This window comes from Mauremys reevesii, linkage group 5 (genome assembly GCF_016161935.1).
Source record: "Mauremys reevesii isolate NIE-2019 linkage group 5, ASM1616193v1, whole genome shotgun sequence".
NCBI lineage: Eukaryota > Metazoa > Chordata > Testudines > Geoemydidae > Mauremys > Mauremys reevesii.
The window spans coordinates 48333983-48357573 of NC_052627.1; the positions used below are offsets into that span (position 1 = coordinate 48333983).

Consider the following 23591-nt stretch of genomic DNA (forward strand, 5'->3'; position numbering starts at 1 on the left):
TGTAAATAAGAAACAGTCAGCAGTATCTCCTGAAAAGATAAACAAATTTGTTTGTCTTACGAATTGGCTGAACAAGAAGTAGGACTGAGTAGACTTGTAGGCTCTAAAGTTTTATATTGTTTTCTTTTTCAGTGCAGTTATAACAAAAAAAATCTAAATTTGTAAATTACACTTTCATGATAAAGAGATTGCACTACAGTACGTATGAGGTGAATTGAAAAATATTATTTTTTTGTTTATCATTTTTACAGTGAAAATATTTGTAATACAAAATAATATAAAATGAGCACCGTGCACTTTGTATTCTGTGTTGTAATAGAAATCAATATATTTGAAAATGTAGAAACACGTCCACAAATATTTAATAAATTTCAATTGGTATTCTATTGTTTAACAGTGCAATTAATTGTGATTAATCATTTTTAATCACAGTTCATTTTTTTGAGTTAATTGTATGAGTTAACTGTGATTAATCGACAGCCCTAATACAAATACAAAAGTGTCACAGCACACTGTTACTGAAAAATTGCTGACTTTCTCATTTTTACCATATAATTATAAAATACATCAACTGGAATGTAAATATTGTACTTACATTTCAGGGTATAGTATATAGAGCTGTATAAACAAGTCATTGTCTGTATGACATTTTAGTTTGAACTGATTTTGCTAGTGCTTTTTATGTAGCCTGTTATAAAACTAAGCAAATAGCTAGATGAGTTGATGTACCCGTGGAAGACCTCTGTGTACCCCTATTGAGAACCACTGATCTAATCTATCTATCAAAATTACAATCCTTTATGGCCATAGCTTGAATAATCAATCTATTACACATATGACTAACAGTGTACGGAACCAAGATCTATTAAAGAGACTAATATTTTATGTTTAAGATAACTGCAATATTAGTCTCCTGTCAATCATTTGATGTGTCATGTGGGGATCTGAAGTAGATCACAAAAGTGAGGTAGAGCAGTCATCTTAAGAGTAGTAGCTTGTGGAATTGCTCTTGTAATAGAAATCACAAAAGGCAAGTGTAAGTGTTAGAAATGTATTGCAAGTCTGTTTCCTCAAAGATACTAGAATAATTGAGTATGTATGATTACAAAGATAACTTTCCATAACCTCCCAACAATTTCATTTATATTTAAATCAGAACAGACCCTCAAGGCTTGACAAGCCTAACTCCTGGGATGGTGCTAATACATACTCCCCTCCAGGATAAAAGCCCAGCAATGTTTGCAACACCTCCCAGCTGCTTTTTAAGTCCATAATCTGCAGTTTAATTATTTTTTACTTTATTTCACCTTCACAGAGGACTATTTGAAACTGATCACTCTCCAAGACAGGATGTATTGAAGCACTGAGATATAGAGGGTTTTATTGAACATTTGATAATGCTCAAATGTGAACTTGGCAAAAATCTTTATATTTGAACATTAAACACAGTTCTAACTAGTTCTTGTGTTAAAAATAATTTTATTTACATACCGTCATTTCTATGGGACTCATCCTCATAATGTCTGGGAACTTACCTAACAGTAAAGATATATACCAAGTTACCAGGAGAATGGCTACTCAGATGAGATATAGAGTCCTAGAATCATGGTGTTTAGAGGCTAGAAGGGACCACTAGATCATCTAGTCCGACCACCTATATATCACAGGCCACCAGCACCACTCAGCCCCCACACACTAAACCCAGCTATGGAATGAGGTGGTAAGAGGACTAATTCAGGTTGCTCCAACTGAAGATATGTTGAGGGAGGTTAGGCTACAAGTGGTATGGGCATATCTAGCATAGATCTGAGTGCTGTCTCGGTAACATGTCTCTTGCAATGATGATTGATGGAACATGACCAAAGGGCAATCCAAAGACTCAGTACATGAATTGTATATCAGCAGGCCTCAGAGAGACCAATCTGCATGAAAACCTGGCATATGATTATGAGTTTAGGAAGAAGGCTATAAGTTGTTGACTCTGAATAGAGAAGTGGCAAGAAAGAAGAAGAAGGAGAAGCAGAAGAAGAAGAAGAATGCCATCTTGACACTGGAGTTGCCAAAGTGGAAGAGTAATGAATGACAGAATAATTATAAGTACAGAATTCAGGGAATTACATAGTGAGACTGTTACACTTCAGAGCTACTGCACCTGTACTTCCCCACATTTTTTCATCCAGGACATCCAATATCAGGCTTCTAGCTCCCCAGATGTTGCCTCTCTTGGATGGAGACCCATGTCTCACTCGCTTCCAACCAGGTTATGTCCTGGCTGAATTGTTTCCTGCTTTCACTATATTTAGGGTTGCAAGGCATCTGGCTTTCTACCGGAACACCCAGTTGAAAAGGGACCCTGGCAGCTGACCGGGCCATTAAAAGTCTGATCGTCAGTGCAGCATGGCTAAGGCAGGCTCCCTGCCTGCCTGGCTCAGCGCAGCTCCCAGAAGTGGCCGGTATGTCCCTGCAGCCCATAGGTTCAGGGGAGGCCAGGGAAGCTCTACATGCTGCCTCCACCCCGAGCACCATCTCTGCAGCTCCCATTTGCCGAGAACCATGGCCAATGAGAGCTGTGGGGGTGGTGCCTGTGGATGGAGGCAGCGCGCCTCTGCCTAGGGGCCGGACATGCTGGCTGTTTCTGGGAGCAGCATGGAGCCAGGGCGGGGAGGGAGCCTGCTTTAGCCCCACCCGGCCAGAGCCCACACCCCAAACCCACTGTCCCAGGTTGGAATCCCCTCTAGCACCCTAACTCCCTCCCAAAGACTTCACCCCCTCCTGAACCTCAACCCCTACCCCAACCCTGAGCCCACACCCCACACCCCCTCTCACACCCAAACTTCCTCCTGAAGCCCACACCCCTAACCCCCTCCTGCATCCCAACCCCCTTCCCCAGCCCTGATCCCCCTCCTGCATTCCAAACCCCTTGCCATCAGCCCAGAGCCCCCTCCTGCACCCCAACACTCTCATCCCCAGCCATACCCCAGAACCTGCAACCCCAGCCAGAGCCCTCACCTACTCTCGCACCCCAACTCCTTGCCCCAGCCCTGAGACCCCTCCTGCACCATGAACTCCTCATTTCTGGCTCCACTCTGGAGCCCACACCCCCCAGCTGAAGCCCTCATCCCCTCCCACATCCAACCCCCTACCTCAGCCCACTAAATGTGAGTGAGGGTGGGATAGAGTGAGCAATGGAAGGAGGGGGGCTAGAGTAAGTGGGGAACAGGACCTCTGACAAGAAGCATGGCAGGGGCGTGGTGTGGCAGGAGTTTACAGTTTTGTGCAATCAGAATGCTGGTAACCCTAAATGTTACTCCCAGCAAAGACAGTCTGCTTAAACAGACCTAGTTGCCTTCTCTTCAGAGACTGATAACAGAGACATTGCATTACAGAAAAATATATATTAAAAATAATAAAAGAACCACATGCTAATAAGCCTACCAGAATTCATCCCAAATCTAACATGGGTTCTTGGAAGAATCATCTTTCAACTCCCACCCTTTGGGTTTCCTTGTGGTTACAAGTTCACCACAGGTTCAGCTCAGAACAAGCACCCAGTCTTATGATGTCTCAAAAGGCCAAGTCCTTCCAATCCTTCCCTAAAGATTGGGGCCCTCTATGTACCAGAGGTTCTGTCCTTTTGCTGGATCAGGAAGACCCTGAGCTATTTAAAAAACAGGACATTCATTAGCATCACCTGTCCCTACTAGAGAAGGTACATACAATGCCATAACAACACATAAACAATTGCTTTTTAAATGCAATGCACCCGAAAGGTATTAACCCTAATTCAATATGGTTTAACTTAATTAAATACAGTTTATCCTAATTCCACAAGATTTGTTTAGGCCATCACAAGATGTTGTCAGTTTTTCAAAAAGACCACCTCAAAAGAGGCTTTCTTGATTCTTCAAACAAGAAAGTCATTGTTATGGTGTGAGAGGAACAAGGTAAAATGAAAGGACAAATTCTCTCAATGGTATTTACTTTCTAATAGCTCTAGAGGAGACTGATCCTTCCCCCAAAACAAGTGTCTTTCTAGAAGACTGGAAAACAGTTGTCAAAAATAGTCAGGTTGATCAGATCATTCTATCATTAGATAGTGGCATATGTGGTGACCAGAAGAATCATTGAATGACTTGGCTAATGGACTTGAGTATGGTGGGTATCTCCAAGTGTTCTTACAAACTTCTAGATAGACATGAGAAGGAGCCTGTGGCTGTGGTATATTTGTAGTTACATGGGATAGAAAACTGTAAAAGGAGTAGGAGTTTGTGATGGAGTGAAAGAGAGAAAAGGTTAAAGGTCCAGTTAGTCACATTCAATTCACCTGGGCAGAAATTAGGTTAATTGTTAGCCAGCAAGAGCAGGACTAAAGAATAATCAGGTGATAAATCAACAGACACCTGGACTTTATAAATAGGCTGAGAGCAGTTAGGGGAAGAGAACAGGGAGAAGTGGGAGACTAGATGTCTGAAGAAGACTTAGAGTGGGTAGGATGGTACTTGATAGCAGAGCTAGGGAAAGATAGTGGAACTTCAAGAACAGATTGAGCACAGGGCCTAGAAGACAGGTTGATTCTCTTGACTATTTGTTACCCTGGAAGCAGTCTGAACTAACTGCTTCTCAGCCAGAGGCCTGTATGGTACAAAAAGGCAAATGTCCCAATGGGAGTACTGGAGGGCAACAATCTCTGCAATGCTATCTCCAGACACGAGGGACACCTGCAAGGTGTGGGTACACTATTACAGATCTAAACTAAATTCTTAGGAAGAGAACTTAAATGGCCTCTTCTGCAGCTTACTCTGTCTCTGAAACACTTCCAGTTCCTAGACAGGGTCCAAATGTTTGGATGGAGGATGATACAGACAGGAGTAGTTTTAATTTATTATTCATTGTGGAATTTGCCTATACAGAATAGATGGACTTCAGATAATCCAGTGTGAATCTGAAAGGTCTTAAAAAACATTTAATTAATCCTTGGATGTGTATTAAATAGAGAAGCCTTACTGTCTCCATCTGATGAATTAGTCCTGCATTTCTGTTTCTCCATTCAAGTGATGGCACAAATAGAATTCAGTTGAATTCTATTTACATCAGTGGTTAACTTTGTTCACAGAGCTTAGATGATACTCCTAAAGGTCAGAGCTGCCCATAGAACTCAGAAAATATGCTGGTTATGTTAATTTTCTCATATCCAATTGAAGTTGTTTAGTTTTACAATGTTTTAGGAGTGATTATTTTTTCTCATGTTTTATTTCACTATTTTTGTTTGTTTGACTATCCCTTATCTCTGGGTAAATATAATTTTATTTTTTGAGTGGGGAATTATATAGGGAGGGACCAGTGAAGAGGTATATTGGCCTTTGGCAGTTCATATGTGTGCTATCATTTAGACTTTGCAAATTTCATCTGTGACACAGACTTGTGTAGATAAAAATTGAAATTCCCTATAGTCAAGTTTGAATATCACATAGAAATGTGACCTGACCTAAAAATCCCTGCCTCTGGCTGTGTAAGTAATGTAATGTGATCCTATGTAGATAAAAGAAACAAAAGAGATTTCAGTACAATATATAAATACTGAAGCTTAACAGCCAGCTTCTTAAGAGGAATTGTAAAATTCCCCCAAACTTCAGTAGCCATGTAATGCTATATTACATACTGCCCCACTCCAGCATGGAGTCTGTCACAATGTTGCTGACCCCATTAAGAGGAATCTGAGCCTAGGCTACGGATGATAGGCTCATTCCCCATAATAAGCTTATCTAGGCAGCTAATTGAATAATGAGCACCTGAGCCTCATAAAAGGAGTTGCAGGGAGGTGTCCATTGAGCTCATAGGGCCCAAAGAGGAGGTTTGTGAAACCCCTGAGCCCCAGGGGAGATGTATTTCAAGTTTATATGAATTTAATGAAGTAAAACCCCAGCAAGGAAATTTTGATTTACACCCTTTTGGAGTGGGTGACATTCTTAAGGGGCCCCAAGAGAAGGGATAGTGAGGTGGGGAGTGCCTGCAGCACCATACTAGATCAGGAAGGGACACTATAGGGCAGGTGTAACCTGAGACAGAGTCCCTCATGCTACAAAGGCAATTTGGCTCTTGGCAAACTGAGCGTATTCAAGTATCTCAGTGTGGAAGTCTATTCTTTTACCCAACTGACAGATGGGTCCTTTCTTGACCTTTTCAAGGAGAGTTGTATATGCCATCTATGCACTTCTATCTGGCTCATTCTTGAAGGTCAAGTAAGCTATTTGGAATGTAGATAGGAAAAAAATACAAAGGTGTTATCACATATCACAATATTATCCATTTCAAAAGTATTATGACAGCATCAGATAATTACAAAAATCAAGTAGGCTAACAGTGCTTACTCCCCTGCCAAATACTAAATGCCATGTACTGAACCATAATGCAGTGTGTTGTAGATAACTTGATTTCTCACTATATTATGTGTCTTGGGTCTCACTGAGCTCTGCTCAGCACAGGATTTAAAGGAGATGTGGGGCAAAACTGGCTTTATACCACTTTTATGCTTTTTCAGTTTTGGACTCGGCCCCTGACATAAGTTATGATATAAGGGGCTGTTATGGCTGCTGAGAAGTTGGAGCGCAGCTGCATCCCAGCTATATGTTCCTGTCCAGGGCCACATCCTTTTATACATCCTGAGTGGCTGTGTGGCTTAGAGCTATTATGTTGGATCTAACCTGCCTAGAGACATCCCTAGGAGACTACTACACTGCTAGCCACACCAGTCTAGTTTTGTGGCCTTTTCACAAAACAGGTGCACCATAAGGTGTCAGGGCATAATGGACAGTTTGGCTGAAACTTTTAAGTACTCTGTTTAGCTGTTAAAAGAAATTTTCAAAAGTTAAGGAATGGGGATTTATAACAAATTGGCTCTGAATAACATAGCTAGGAAGTTTTATAGAATTATAGTAGAAGAAATATATTATTTGGGTAAGGTGTGGTTTTGTTTTTTCTATTTGTTTTTCTAAATAGCAAATTGAATGCATGCGAAAGGTATCAGATTAACAGCCCTGAATACTGAAGTGATCTCTTTAGATGAAGTTCATGTTTCACAAACCTAGCACAAATTTTCAGTAAACAGAAACTGCGTAGATTCAAATTCCCCAACCTCTGGATAGGGTCTGTGCTACCTCACAGACCCTTCATGGTTGCTCTCTGACCCACTTGTTTGGATTATTGAATTTATGGATTGTGGTTACCAGGAGTCATGATTTTGCTGTCAAAGTGACCATGTTCTCTCCCTTATAAGCCACCTGGTCCCAAGCTCCTTCTGTACAGTTTTCATGCATCAGGGTACAGAGTCTTGCTGAAAAGACTGTTTATAGTCGTCCTCTCCCTAGGCAGTAAAATACTTCTGGTAATGCTTCTGCTGTACTGGGAGTCTTCTGGATTCCTTATATATTTAGGTGAATTACAACCTTTATAGTAAGGACAGGTAATGAATGAACATTGGCAGGACAAGCATCCTCATACTGCCTCACTTATGCACCTCAACTCTGAACTCAAGTGATCACCTCTTCACTCGGTGCTTCATTAGCCTCTATGCTGAGATTGTCGGCAAGTGTAAATTAGTTCCATTGGGTATTTGTTTCCTTAATGTATATTCCTTCTGTGTAAATAGTACCAATACCACTGACTCATTGACTGGGCAAGGTATAATATATATTCTGTTTGATGGACTATTTAGTAATTTTAGAAGTTACTGTAAGCCATATTAAAACAGACTCCATACAGATTTCTCTTTATTTCCCCTTTGATGTTTGCCTCACAGCTAGAGTCTGTTTTCTGTAGTGCCTGTATAATGTTTGATCAAGGCTAGTCTTTTGATTTTGACAGTGGAGATCTAAGTTTTTAGTGTTGGTGTGGGTTATTTCAGTTCAATAGTAGAATCTAATTCCAGAGCCACTTCATTTACCACTTTTTAATTTGAATACAGAGACAGTAAAATAACATCTCTCTTACCTATCTTTGTATGTTAATTAGTACTGGGAGGTGGGGATGGGTCAGCATTCACATCGCACTCCCTGTCAGTACCTGGTCCAAGCTAGGGAAGCTAATGATCCAACCAGCAGACTAAATTTGGTGGTGATTCCTGGTCACATGTCACCTGAGGCACATTGTGCATATGCTAAGAAGAAGATTAGCATTACTATGCTTTTTGTAATATTTGGCGTTCTCCCTTTTTCTGTCTATTCATTAGATTTATATCTGTTTTATTCATATTTCCCTGTTTATCAGAAATTAGTTATTGCTCTACTTCAGTCTCTTTCACTGCTCCAGTGAAGAGAGTATGTTTCCTGAATGCTTGGCCACTCCTGTGGTTGTTTTTCATTAGCCCATTACAAGGGCTAGGCTATCTTTTCTTTTGTTGTTGTTGTTGTATTAATTATTGTTTGCTCCATGGACTAACATGAATGCCACTTCTAAATCTACTTTTGCATGTGTTAGAGTTTTATAGCTGTGTGAAACTCTGTTTTAGGCCTCAGCACTGCCCAAGGCTCTACCAGTGAACATGCAGAAGCCTTGGAGTCAATATTCTGTGCGGTTGTAAGAGTCAAGATAATAAATCACCAGTTATACCAAAGGGGAAGTTTTACTGTACACTCTTGCAGCAAGAATATAAACAGTTTCTCTATTTTTTTCATGAAATAATAAAAATAAAAGCACAATTACACACTGAAGGATATAACATTTCTACACCTATTTGTCCCAGATGGAATTTTGATTTTTTCCTGTGAAAATTTCACCATTGCGTCCATAAAAGTAATTCTGCATGACTAGAGAAATGACCTGACTTCTCTTGTTTTGAAAGATGATGGAAAAAATAAGGCAAACCCATAAAAGTTCATTTGTCAAGAAACTGACTACAATGTGATTATTTATTTGGGCCATTTTTGCCAGTCAGGCAAACTCTGCACAGTTCTTCTAATTTGTCTTTCTACCTCCTTGTTTATGGTGGCAAATTAAGGGCTATATTGCAACATAGACTATTTATACATTCACAGGAGTATAAGGGGGAGTCAGGACCTTAATTACTCCTATAGAATGGGCTTCATTGAGTCCAGTGACCTGGGCTAAGCAGATACTGCATGCCCACTATCTCCCCCATTTGAGCAAGTGAATGGGAACATGGGAAGAAGAGTGGGTGGAGCCTGCATATGCCTATGCAAGGGAATGTCTACAGAAGCAGCACATTATTACCCCTGGAGTAAAATGAGGTGTAACCTCTGGGTGGGTTAGGATTTACTTCACTGCCCTTCTCCCAGTTCCTAAAACCAACTCCCAAAGAAAAGCACATGGAGAGCCAAAATTCAATAATTGAAGATTTTCAGTAAGGACTGCACAGGGTCAACCTCCTCACATCCAAGTCCAAAAAGAACAAAAGGAATTAACTTAATTTTAGGTACCAACTTTATACAGTCTTATGATAAAGAAACATAACTACCAGCAACTTATTTTTCACCAAATAACAGATACTTTATAATCCACATACTTTATCTTCGCAATGATACATAAACCTAAATAAAAACAACAAATTAAACCTGAACAGGTCAGTCCCCACAGAAACACAGTGAGAAGAAACTCAGAGTTCCCAAAAGCTTAGGTTGGGTTCGTCTGAGTCTCAGTTACAGTTTATCACCAAAATCTATACAGTCTGTTCAGTTAAAAGCACTGCAACATCTTCCCTCCACTTGCATGTAGAAATCTTCAGCTGGAATCAATACAGACTCTTCCTCCTCCTTTGTGGAAGTCAGCTCACTAATTCACCAACCACTCAGTTAAGTATATAGACTTTTTTTTAAAACGCTCTTACAAGGAAAATACAAAACTGAGAATATCCAAAAAAAAAAAAAAAACCCCACTTCCCCCATCATCACATTTAAATAAGAGAAATGTTGGTGAACTACACTTGTTGAGCCAATTTAACTAAAACTGTTTGGCTAAAATCAAACAAAATTCAAAATATACAATTAAAATAAAACTTTATTTTCCCCTCCCATTTTTCCCTTTCTATAGCTGACACTGCCTGGGCTTCCCTCTTGGAGGGTTTACAATATCAATAACCTGCTGCAAAATGCTTCAGAGTTAAGGAAAACAGCCTGCTTTCTTAGGGCTCAGCTTCTCATGACTCACACAGGGCATGTGGGCTTTTGTAAAGCACCTGCCCAGACTACTTACCCTCATGGAGTCCGAGTCCAGCAACAGGGAACATATTAAGCATACTCCAAACTGTCACACCCAAATCCAGAAACTTCTGAGTGTGGAGAACTAATTGTGCATCAGCCTAGCAACAATGAAACAGACACAACTCACTCTCCCCCCCCCCCCCGCCCAGATCTCTCAAAGAGATATCTCCCTATTAGGCATGAGGGTCACAGAATCAGTGGAGGATATTTGTTTCCCTAAACTAGTCTAGTATTGCTGCAATTGATACATGGCCCCTTGCTCAGGGCTGTGCAGAAAGACACAATAGAGCCCCAACAAAAGATCAAATTGCTTGGCTGACTGAGGCTTTTGTGCCCCAGATTTATCCTGCAGTCCTTCCCCCTAAATATTTCATGTGAATCAAGCTTTTGTACCTCTCCCGGAAAACTGTAACACCCTCATATCCTCCCCCACTTCAAAAATATGAGTGGTTTGGGGCTCCATCATAGGCGCTGACTCCATGGGTGCTCCAGCCTTGGAGAACCCACAGGGAAAAATTGGTGGGTACTCTGCACCCACCGGCAGCTCCCCACCCACCTGCCCCAGCTCACCTCTGCTCTGCCTCCTCCCCTAGCATGCCACCACATCCTGTTTCTCCCGTCCCCTATCCCTTCCAGCACTTGCGCTGCAAAACAGCTGTTTCGTGCTGCAAGCCTGGGAGGGATGGGGGAGAAGGGGGAACATGGTGCACTTGGGGGAGGAGGCAGGGCTGGAGTGGGGATTTGGGGATGGGTCCAATAGGGGCAGGGAGGGGTGAAGTTAGGGTAGGGACTTTGGGGTAGGAGTGGAGTCAGAGTTGGGGCAGGGCCGGGAGTGCAAACACCCACCAGTGCAGAAAAAGTTGGTGCCTGTGGGGTCCATGCCTTTGGCTGATCAAGGTAATTCTGACTGCATTGCAGTTTATCTTTTGTCACCCTTTCTTATCCTGCTTAACCACAACAGTATGAAAGGCCCTTGTAGCTTTCTATGTTACTGTGAGCTGCAATTACTAACACTAATAATCATAAATACATACTTAGCTGTTATACTGCACTTTTCATTCATAGATCTCAAAGCACGGTGGCTCAGTACAGTTGTAACAGACCCATCAGTTGATGCTGATACTATCAGTACCTGATTTAGTTGGGGATTGGTCCTGTTTTGAGCAGGGGGTTGGACTAGATGACCTCCTGAGGTCCCTTCCAAACCTGATATTCTAAGATTCTACCTAATAGCTCCAAAAGTCCTGTTCCAACATGTATGACATCATTCCACAACCCCCTTGGAGGCAGTCTCTTCTTTCTAAAGTCCTTGTTAGGAATTTGTAGGGAAACGTCCCAGACTGTTTCAGCTCTTAATAATGGTAGAAATAGTTCTTCCTTCTCTCAGTTGAAGGGCAAGGGTTTACTTCTCCAGCCATAGCCCTGTAGTAGAGTAGTGTGGAATAGTGCCCAGGAGACACCTCCTAGTGTTGCTGGGCCTAAATCAGGCCCTATGGCCCAGGGAGCAACTTGAGGAGTGCCTCCTGCTATTGGTATGTTTTTGTAGGATGCAGCATTCTCTCCCCAACCTGCACCAATCAAGCTCCACTGTTTGATGTGCATTGTGGTGATAGCACTGCTTCACACCAACTATTTTGGTGTCTAAATTCACTGTAGACATTAGCCTCAGAAAGGCTATGAATTCAATATAGAGTTAACTTGAGGTATCTACACTGGTATTAACTCCTCTCAAGTTAACCTAGCTTGAGTAAGATGAGCCATATTGCAAAACAACCAGTCCAGCTGGACAGACTGATTGGATTTGCTGCACAGAGTGGTTGTATTAGCAGCTGACAAGTGATACTACCTTCAGCTGTAGCCAATCCCTGACAGGCCAGCCACCTCAAGTTAAAAGCATTGCCACACTTGATTTAAGGGATTTTGTGTAGGGACAGAATTCCAGTTAGAAGCACACTCAAATTATAATTCAAATTAACTCTGCAGTGAAGAAATCCCAGAGTCCTTTGTTTCTGGCACAGCCACTACTGTGACAATGTTGAGACTCTGTGCAGGGAAGGTGAAGGTTTCTTCTACCCATCTTTCTTTCCTCTGAGCTTTATATCTTCTGCAGCATACAGTATTATTTTGTTGTAAAGTGTCGTGTGAGAGTCTATGGTTGTTATTGGGTGCTCCAAAAATATGAATACCTGTCTTTATTTTACATTACATTTTCTTGGAAACAAACAAATCATGTTGCTTCAAAGACCTTTATTCCAAGCAGAAGCACTATAGATTTTACTTATAACAAATGTTATATGACTGATTAGGCAGTTTAACACCAGAATGCAGTTGAGCAGGTTTATTTGCTTACCTTTATTAATGTCCTTAGGCAAATATTTCTTTGTCTATAAAATACTGCAAATGATTTTAACTAAAACAGAGTTTTACTTAGGGAGATGTTTAATACAGACTTGTAATATTTACTGTAAGGTTAGAATGAATTGTTCATTGATCAAATCTGAACCTGATCCATATGAAGTCTGTATATATTTAGTCTCATTATACAGATCAGGTTTTGATAGTTCTCTAATCTAGTCTGCCAGATGTATGCAAAATAATTTGATTTTGAACTAAAGCTGGGTGGAACTATGATTTTAAATTCTCCAATACATTTCATCTGGATTTGCAGATTATTTTTGTGTGAATGAAAATTCATTATTTGATCTTTTCTAAAATCCAGCAGCAGAGGTAAGGGAGTTTTCGGGAGACTTAAATTAATCCAGAACTTCATAGGTTCTTGGGATTCCTCCCTATTCTATAGGACTTTCCATGTGGACAAATCCACTAGATTTCCTAACTCTTTGGACTTGCAGAGTCACAAAGGATCCATAGTGATAACCCCATGGACTGATTCTCCAGTTCCTTATATATTCTGTAGTCCTTTAGGTCAATGCAGAGTGAACACATAGTAGGTATAAAATACCACAATGTCAGAATGGTAGCATTTTGCATTCACTTTGCATGGATGTAAAGGACTATACAAAGTTCAGAAGCAATAGAGAATTAGGCCCAATGATTACAGACATTGCTGTTTGGGAGCAACACATGCTCCTCTTTCTCCTTCTGGCAGTGTGGAAGCTATGACAAACATTAAACGTCTGCTAGCCACAAAAAAACTAAACAAAAAATAAAGTTAGAATTTGATTTCATGTATGACTTTGACAGTGATTCAGTTTAATTCTCAATTCACCCTTGTCCCTGGGTTAGTTTTGATTTTGCAAAACAAATAGTTTGGCTAGAAATAGTTGTCTTTCACTTCTGATATAAACTTCTGAAATCAAACAAGTGGATTTTTTTTAAATGAGACTAGATTGTATAAGAAGTGTGCATGGTTTTCTAAATAGAGAAGATCAGTGAGAAGGAAAGAAAAGAAAAACGAGTAACAAACTTTCAGACTTCAACCATTAATCTTTAATTTCAATACTTTGATCACTGAATGCACTGTTTTCCCTTGATGCTCGTCCTAGTGAGTTCCAAGGTGTTTTTCTAGCAAGAAATTTTCCTTTTATAGCTCTTGTTTCTTTCCCTTTTATTCTGCAATTATTTAAGCAAGAGTACTTTCCATTCCACTCCCTCTTCAGAGAATGACTCAAACTCTTGTTTCTTTAAAACTTTATAATATCCTGAAAACTAATTTGAGGACAGCATCTCCTATGTGGACACAAGCCAATATGTCTGCTCACTAACATCATCAGTCTTCAGGACTCACATGGATCTTATCTACATTAATTTGGAAAGTGTTCTCAGACATTTTTGAAAATAATTTATTTTCAAAAAATCAAACCAAACTTTTTAAATTTTGTTATCCCTGCCCCTCTTTGTTCTCTAAAAAGAAAAAAAAAGTGGGTGCATGTGGAAGGTCCAGGAGGAAAGCAAAACAATTAAAACCAACCCCTTTTTAATAACAATCCTAAAACAATATATTTTTGTCAACATCTTTTTTTTTAAAAGAAAGCCAGTTTGGCTACCTCAGGAACTGAGTTCTAGCTTCCAAAAAGAATGAGTCATGGTGCATCTTTAATCTGCACAATAGTGAAAACTCTAGGAATTATTCAATTAAAATCAGTTGATTTATCTCAGCATGAACCTAGTCGAAGAGAGAGAGTCTTTGTGAACTCAGAGCAAACATGAACTCTGCTATAAAAGAGGAGGTTTTTGCCCTGGTGTATTCTTTGTTGACTTCAGTGAAATCCTCTCAGGGGTTGTAAGATAATAGAGCTTTTTAAAATAAATAAATAAATAAATAAAGGGTGGGTGGGGGAGAGAGATAAACAGACACAGAACTTGTCAAACAGGGTTATCCAAGATTTTGTATCTTCATCCACAGTTCAAAGCATTGGGGCTGCTGCAGTTTATCATGCTAGTGTTTATCTAATATACTGCCTCTTAAATATGATCTGACCTTTTAAAATTCCTATTCTTTAAGATTAAAATTTAGAGCCCTGTTTGGGTGGGCAGGCTGCAAAAGTAAGGAATCCTCCCCACCAGGCTGCAGAGATGCTGTGAAGCTGTTCCATGGAGCTTACTCCAGCCTAAAGTAACCTTCCATAGCTTTCTACATGGCCCTTCCATGATCCAGCCATGCCCTGCCTCCTGTGCCTCCTTACATATAGTTGCATCTAACTTATTAGGCAGATTTGTGCCCATTCAGTTGTCTTCCGTGCCCATTGGAGTGGGAGGCTTGATTTTGCCAAAAACTGTTAAACTTTAACAAAAGAAAATGCTAAGAAACAAGGAAACAAAAAAAAAAGAATCATAAAAGGAAAACTGGACCTACTGATGTACACTTTTCAGCTTCTGTGCCTATTAAATATTTAAAACTCTCTATACTAAAAAACAGTTTAGGGATCCACTTTATTTTTTCCTCAGAGTTTTACCAGTTTCACTAAACTTCCTCGTGACTGTCAGATGCTTTGATGCATTAGTGTCTGAGAACAGGTTGTCTTGCCAGCACTCAGAGAAGAAAAAATAGTTTCCTGCTCACAAGATAGACCTAAATATATAGATATAGTTTCTAGCTAATATGTTGTATGTCAGAATTAATGAGTTCTGTTTTTAAGAGGCAAGCTTTTGCAAGCTGTAATGTAGATTTCTTTGAAATCCCACAATGAGAGAAACCGAATTGAATGACACTGCAGTAATACAGATATTTATTTTCTTAGCGATATTACAAACTTGGAAAAAACACATTATCCCAACAGATTTGGGGAAAATCCCAACGTGGTCAGCAGTATATTATATTTAAACAGGAGGCTAAGACCAGTTGCCTTAGTATAAGTTATGGCTACACTATGTGCTTATTTTCTAAGAAGTCACTATTCACCCAAGGAGAAAAGTGCTTCTGCTTCATCAGCCAAGTTATTTCTCAGGCTATTCCAAACTCCTGCACTGTAATTATTCAATTGATAGGTACATAGTGTACATAGAGGTCCATTCATTATAAGTCATTGCTATAGTTTTGGGGAATAAGCAACTATATCTTTTTTAAAGTTAACTGTTCTGAACTGATGTGAAGAATTCTGCATAGTGTATCTCATGAAGAGAATCAACTCAGTGACACATATGCATAGTACTGCCAGACTTTGGGGCATACATATATTTGGAGTTCAGTATATGAAAGTCTCATATCAGACATTGAAATAAACAGCAGAAATTCCTGAATTTTGTTCCCCATGACTCAGCTGTACAGTTTAGCTGAGGACCATAGAATACATAGACGATAAAATAGTCTGTGTAACGTTTCATAGATAGGAGGAAAAGATGATAATATTCAGGATAAACAGATAAAGAGGTGCAAGAGATGGCTCAGTTGCCTAGCCCAAGTAAAAATATAAATAATTAGAAATTAGATTAAATCTTGGTTGTTGATTACTTAAAAGCCATTTTATGAAGATGCAAAATTAGTTGGTGAACTCTGATGAAATAAATCCTCCAAAGACTCAATCCCTGAAAATTATCATTCCTTCCAGTAATGAAACATTCAATCTTTTTTTTTAACAATGTAGTATCATTTCAGATTGAAGAATAATTATTATTTGTATTCATTTATTGAAACAGAAAACTCCTATAACTTCAAAAGAGTGTTTATGATATAGACCATTTGAGGCCTGATAATAAATGTCTGTATTCTACAGATTATTGACAGGGTAGAATGGAATTGCTTTATTGACCCATTAGCGGTCTGTTATGTCATCAAAGCTGCCATTTAAAACCTGATTCTGTTTAAATAACTACAGCAGTCTACTTTTTATTTTAAAATGTATCTGTGACCCTAAGATCATTTTTAATAATCAATTTGATGATTTGTTGAAAATTCACGGGAACTTCTTTCCTTAACAGAAGAAATGCTAATTAATAATATTTTCTCCGTTAATCTGTCATGGAATAATGTCTCATAATACTTCAGTTAAAGATATATAAAAGATATATAAAATCATTTTAATTACAGCTGCAAGGGCCCAGTTGTCCCACTTCAGGGCATGAGCCACTTTCAGTGACTTTGATAATTTTTTGGTATGTATTCTGAGACTTGAGAGTAAGGCAGAGTCATCCATCTGCCAACCAGACCGAAAGACTTGAGAAGTGTGCTGCTTTCAGGATGTGACAGAGTGTCTGCCAAGAGTTATCAAGCCCTTGGACTGTTACCCCTTCTTGCTCCTCTATGTGAGCACCAGTGATACTGCCAAGAATGACCTTGAGCGGGTCACTGCAGACTACATGGCTCTAGGAAGAAGGATAAAGGAGTTTGAGGTGCAAGTTGTGTTATTGTCCATCCTCCCTGTTGAAGGAAAAGGCCCAGGTAGGCCTCAGATTGTGGAGGTAAATGCATGGTTACACAGGTGGTGTCAGAGAGAGGGCATTGGATTCTTCAACCATGGGATGTTGTTCTAGGAAGAAGGATTGCTAGGGAGAGATGGGATCCACCTAACAAAGAGAGGGAAGAGTATCTTCGCAGGCAGGCTTGCTAACCTAATGAAGAGGGCTTTAAACTAGGTTCCCTGGGGGATGATGACCTAAGCCCTGAGGTAAGTGGGGAAATGGGATACCAGGAGGAGGGTGCAACAGGGGAGGCCTCCTGATTCATACTGAGAAAGCAGGGCAACTGGCTAGTTATCTTAGGTGCATGTACATGAACTCCAGAACCCTGGGAAACAAGCAGGAAGAATTGGAAGTCCTGGCACAATCAAAGAACTATGATGTGATTGGAATAACAGAGACATAGTGGGGTAGCTCACATGACTGGAGCACTGTCATGGATGGTATAAACTGTTCAGGAAGGACAGGCAGGGGAGGAAAGGCAGAGGAGTTGCAATGTATGTAAGAGAGCAGTATTATTGCTCAGAGCTCCAATATGAAACTGGAGAAAAGCCTGTTGAGAATCTTTGGGTGACGTTTAGAAGTGAGAGCAACAAGGATGATGTTGTGGTGGGAGTGTGTTATAGACAACTGGACCAAGAGGATGAGGTAGATGAGGCTTTCTTCAGACAATTAACTGAAGTTTCCAGAACACACCCTGGTTCTAAAGGGGGACCTCAATCACATGGACATCTGCTGGGAGAGCAATACAGCAGTGCACAGACAATCCAGGAAGTTTTTGGAAAATGTTTGGGACAATTTTCTGGTGCAACTACTGGAGAAACCAACCAGGGGTCATTGTCCACTTGACCTGCTGCTTACAAATAGGGAAGAATTGGTAGGGGAAGTAGAAGTGGGTGGCAACCTGGGCAGTAGTGACCATGAGATGGTTGAGTTCAGGATCCTTACATGGGTAACTGATGAGCCATGGAAGAAATGAGAGTAGCAAAATATGGACCCTGGACTTCAGAAAAGCAGACTTTGACTCCCTCAGGGAACTAATAGGCAGGATCCCCTGGGAGGCTAATATGAGGGGGGAAGGAGTCCAGGAAAGCTGGCTGTATTTTAAAGAAGCCTTATTGAGGATGCAGGAACAAACCATCCCAATGTGCAGAAAGAATAGCAAACATGGCAGGAGACCAGGTTGGCTTAACAGTGAAATCTTTGGTGAGCTTAAACACAAAAAGGAAGCTTACAAGAAGTGGAAACTTGGACAGGTGACTAGGGAGGAGTATAAAAATATTGCTAGAGCATGCAGGGATGTGATCATTAAGGCCAAGGCACAACTGAAGTTGCAGCTAGCTAGGGATGTGAAGGGTAACAAGAAGAGTTTCTACAGATATGATAGCAACAAGAAGAAGGTCAGGGAAAGTGTGGGACCCTTACTGAATGGAGGAGGCAACATAGCGACAGATGATGTGCATAAAGCTTAAGTAATCAATGCTTTTTTGGCCTTGGTCATCACAGACAAGTTCAGCTCCCAGACTGCTGCACTGGGCAACACAGCATGGGTAGTAGCTGAGCAGCCCTCAGTGGTAAAAGAACAGGTTAAGGACTATTTAGAAAAGCTGGACATGTGCAAGTCCCTGGATCCAGATCTAATGCATCCAAGAGTGCTGGGGGAGCTGGCTGATGTGATTGCAGAGCCATTGGCCATTATCTCTGAAAATTCGTGGCAATCGGGGGAGGTCCCAGATGATTGGAAAAAGGCAAATATAGTGCCCATCTTTACAAAAAGGAAGAAAGAGAAAATGGGTAACTACAGACCAGTCAGCCTCACTTCAGTCCCCAGCAAAATCATGGAGCAGGTCTTCAAGGAATCCATTTTGAAGCACTTGGAGGAGAGGAAGGTGATCAGGAACAATCAACCTGGATTCACCAAGGGCAAGTCATGCCTGACCAACCTGATTGCCTTCTATGATGAGATAACTGGCTCTGTGGATATGTGGAAAGAAGTGGACGTGATATATCTTGACTTTAGCAAAGCTTTTGATATGGTCTTCCACAGTATTCTTGCAAGCAAGTTAAAAAAGTATGGATTGGATGAATGGACTATAATATGGCTAGAGAGATGGCTACATTGAGGTCTCAGTGCGGAGTGATCAACAGCTCTATGTCTAGTTGGCAGCCAGTATCAAGTGGAGTACCCCAGGGGTCAGTCCTGGGGCCAGTTTTGTTCAACATCTTTATTAATGAACTGGATGATGTGAATTATTTCACCCTCAGCAAGTTCGCAGATGACACTAAGCTGGGGGGAGAGGTAGATACGCTGGAGGGTAGGGATAGGGTCCAAAGTGACCAAGACAAATTGGAGGATTGGGCCAAAAGAAATCTGATGAGGTTCAACAAGGATAAGTGCAGAGTCCTGCACTTAGGATGGAAGAATCCCATGCATTGCTACAGACTGGGGACTGACTGGCTAAGCAGCAGTTCTGCAGAAAACAACTTGGGGATTACTGTGGATGAGAAGCTGGATATGAGTCAGCGGTGTGCCCTTGTTGCCAAGAAGGCTAATGGCATATTGGGCTGCATTAGTAGGAGCATTACCAGCAGATCAAGGGAAGTGATTATTCCCCTCTATTTAGCACTGGTGAGGCCACATTTGGAGTATTGCATCCAGTTTTGGGCCCTCCACTACAGAAAGGATATGGACAAATTGTAGAGAGTTCAGTGGAGGGCAGCAAAAATGATCAAGGGGCTGGGGAACATGACTTATGGGGCAAGGCTGAGGTAACTTGGCTTGTTTAGTCTACAGAAGAGAAGAGTGAATGGTGATTTGATAGCAGCCTTCAACTACCTGAAGGAGATGGAGCTCGGCTGTTCTGAGTGATGGGAGATGACAGAACAAGGAACAATGGTATCAAGTTGCAGTTGGGAAGGTCTAGGTTGGATATTAGGAAAAACTATTTAACTAGGAGGGTGGTGAAGCACTGGAATGGGTTACCTAGGGAGGTGCTGGAATCTCCATCCTTAGTGGTTTTTAAGGCCCAGCTTGGTGTTGGTCCTGCTTTGAGCAGGGGGCTGGAGTAGATGACCTCCTGAGGTCTCTTCCAACCCTAATCTTCTATGATTGTAAGGCCCCAGGACTGTAGTATATGAGGGAAAGACAGAGAGATTATTAGGCAGAGATTTTGTAGCCAAGCTTCAATCCAGAGTGGATTTTTGCAGCCAACTTATGAACTACTGACTGTGGAGTCTATAATGGAAAAACAGACACAATCTTAACTACCCTACTGTGAATGGGAGCTGCTAGAAGAACAGTTATGTGATTGAGAACTAAAATGTAGGCTACACATCTGGAGAGAGGCATGTGTCCCTGACAGAAACAGATCTTGAGTGATTTCTTAAATGGCATTAAAATTAATAAGTTATACTTCCATCACTTTACTTCTGCTAACATGCCACGTGGTTTCCATATTTCACAGTGCACACATCATTTGAGCTTTGAAGGAAACTTGCTTAGTCAAAAAGTCAGCTGTATTCAAATTATTCATAAGGGAAATTGCATCTTTGGAAATTAAAACACGTTCTGGGCAAAATCAGATGCTATTTTGTGGAAAAAGGAAGTAGGTGATTCATAAAGACGACTCTGTTTTCTCTGAGCACCTAATACTGGATGACTGTATAACCCAAATAGGGACTACAGAAGACACAGAAGAAAAGACTTATTTTAGAGAACCTTAGAGTTTTTCTTCTGATTTACAGACTTTCCACTCTGCATTTGAATAATAGCAACAAAGCAGATTCTGGAATCTTAGAAAGGGACTAAGGTGGAAATGGTTACAAGCAAAAGTGAAAATCCACATCTAAAAGACTAAAACTTAACATAGCAAGATACAGTGGGAGCTACATTGAGATCTGCAGGCGGCCATGCAAATGTAAACAAACAGTCTGGCAGCCCGCCAGCGGACTACCCTGATAGGCCGCATGCGACCCACGGGCCGCAGGTCACCCACCACTGCTCTACAGGATTCCCACATGTTGCCCAGACAGAATCCTCTCTTTGCCTGTTTCCAGAAATCATCAATTTCAGAGCAAATACTCTTTTTGTTCCATTTGCAGCCCATGCTGGTGTAATTTCCATCTTGTTTTTTTTTTTAACCCGTTCCATCCATCTCTGCTACTGAATCAAATACTTAGGGCCAGATTATGCTATTGATTTTTAAGCACATCTCTCTGCTGGATCCAGTGAGGATCTCTGTTTAAAAATCAGTGGCACAATATTGTTTATAATGATAGACAAACAGGCAAAGGGATATAGAATTTGGCTCATCAGTTACCCATGATATTGAATAACCCATTAATGAGTTACATTGTACTTATCATCTGACAGGCAACACTGTATATCCAGTAGTCAGAAATAGAATTAAACAACATATTCACATAAATGCAAGGGAAATTACATCTGAATAATGAATACCAAAGATATAGATGATTTGCTTCTTTTTTACAGTTTATCCAATGAAAAAAGCAAGTTTGTGGATTAGCTCCATGAATTGTAGCTGTTCCTGATTCAAATGCAGTACTTGAACCTCAGTATTTTCATAGAATAAAATAAGAATTACATAATGTTGATATTTTTTGAGAAGCTGTATCAATAGAATATACAAGTAGCCATAACATTTAAAATAATTCTACTCAGGGACAGTATGTTTCAGTGCTTGAAAAAATTACTCTAATCTGTTTTTGTGTCAATTTGAGGTACAAAATCAAATTGAAGTCTGCAGAAGCAAGGTCAGAGCTAAAACATGCTTTAGACGTTTCTCTCCAAGTCAAATGCTGTAAGCATGGTTTTATTCATTTCATAATTTATTTGCAGATTTTTATTACTTCTTAACACCATATATTTCTATTTTATAATTCTTTAGTGCTTTTATGTCTTTCCCATTTTATATTCCTTAAAATTTAAGACCTAACTTTTATTTGAGCTTTATGATCTTAAAATGTAACCATTCAATCTTCTCTTTCACCAGCATGTTGTCCCCCCTTTATCTTTTCTGACTCTTTTTTTAATTCCATTTCACCATGCTTTCACCCACTGTCTACTACAGCTTGATCCAAGGCCTATTTAAGTCAGTGGGATGCTTTCCACTAGTCCCAGTAGATGTTGGATCAAGTCCCTTATCCACTTCCTCCTATTTTGAGAAAAATTAAGAAATAGGGGGTCGGGTTTACAAAGATGTACTAGTTAGTTGCAAACAAGGATATAACTATGATATTTTAATGTCTCAGTTAAGTGATGTTTTGGTTTGACCAAAGCAAAAGATATTTTCTGCAACATCATACATATGTATTACATAAATTACCATTTTAACTAAATACCATATGAAACCAGTGGCTTCTTGTTAAACTATTTAAACTTGTATAATCTATACATTTGGTTAATTTTCTATTGATTTCAGTAAGAATTAGAATAGGATCCAGATGAATAAAGGTTGCCAATATGGCAAATTTATAGCTGGAGGATATGCAGTATGAAATAAAAAACATCCCTCTTTCAATTTTAGTTCTTTCTCTCTTTTGATCAGTCTGCCTCAACTACTTTTCTTTACCATAGGTGTTAGAAAATGTAAGAATGATTGAAACCTCCGAATATCATCCTTGGAATATTTTTTACACAAAGATATGGCTAAAGAAATGGATTTTTACTTGTCCTCAAAATTCCTAAATGGTAACAAGTACTTTGCAGTAAAAGAAGATGAAGTGCCTATGAATTCTTTGTCTGTCTTCCTGAAAAAAAAAAGTGTATTAAAGGCTATTAGCATGGAAGCTTCAGGTTAGTAATTTAGAGCCTACAAATGGTACACAGATGATCGGCAATTCACACAGTAGATATATTTTTTTCTTCCAGTATTTCTTCACTACAACTCCATAAAGTATTGAACAATGAAATGTTTGTGGCTGATTTTTTTTTGAAAATTTCTAAATCTGTGCACTTTATTTAGCCAGATAGACCATTATAAATCATGACATATGAACTAAGAATGCCAATATGCTGTCCGTAATAGCTTCTTGGTTTTGCTACTGGTAGCTCTTGAAATATTCTTCAAACTGGATAAAGGTTGTTTTTCAAGAGCATAACAATAATAGCTATTTCTTCTTAATACTATATAGATCATGCTGGCAACTGGAGTGTAAATATTTCTCATGTATTCTCGTTTGCTGCTTTTCATCTGGCTGGAAGCAAAAGTTTACAGGTCTTGACAAGTTTTCCATTAGCTGTTCTGGTCCCCTACTAATGTTTGTTATCTCAACTGAAAATAACTTTTGACTCTCTTGAGAGAGAAGGTTTAGAAGCAAGTAGATGACACCGTTCTACACTGTTTCTAGATTACTTTGTCTATATTTGTCAAGGCTTCTGCTTTGATGCTCACATTAGTAATTGTTACCTGACATACCAGGCTTCATTTCGGTTTATCCAGAAGAGCTTCTGATTCATACAAGAGCAAAGGTTCTGATTTGAATCTCAACTATATGTGCACAATT

General features: G+C 40.0%; 1 long non-coding RNA gene across 1 annotated transcript in view; it reads left to right on the forward strand.

The window, feature by feature from the left end:
- LOC120405647 overlaps positions 1 to 22691 on the forward strand; it is a 34526-nt gene extending 11835 nt beyond the window's left edge. Inside the window, exons 2-3 of the long non-coding RNA XR_005598743.1 lie at positions 21807 to 21886; positions 22663 to 22691. This is a non-coding gene — a long non-coding RNA (uncharacterized LOC120405647). The remainder of the gene's footprint in view (positions 1 to 21806; positions 21887 to 22662) is intronic.
- Positions 22692 to 23591: the final 900 nt, after the last annotated feature.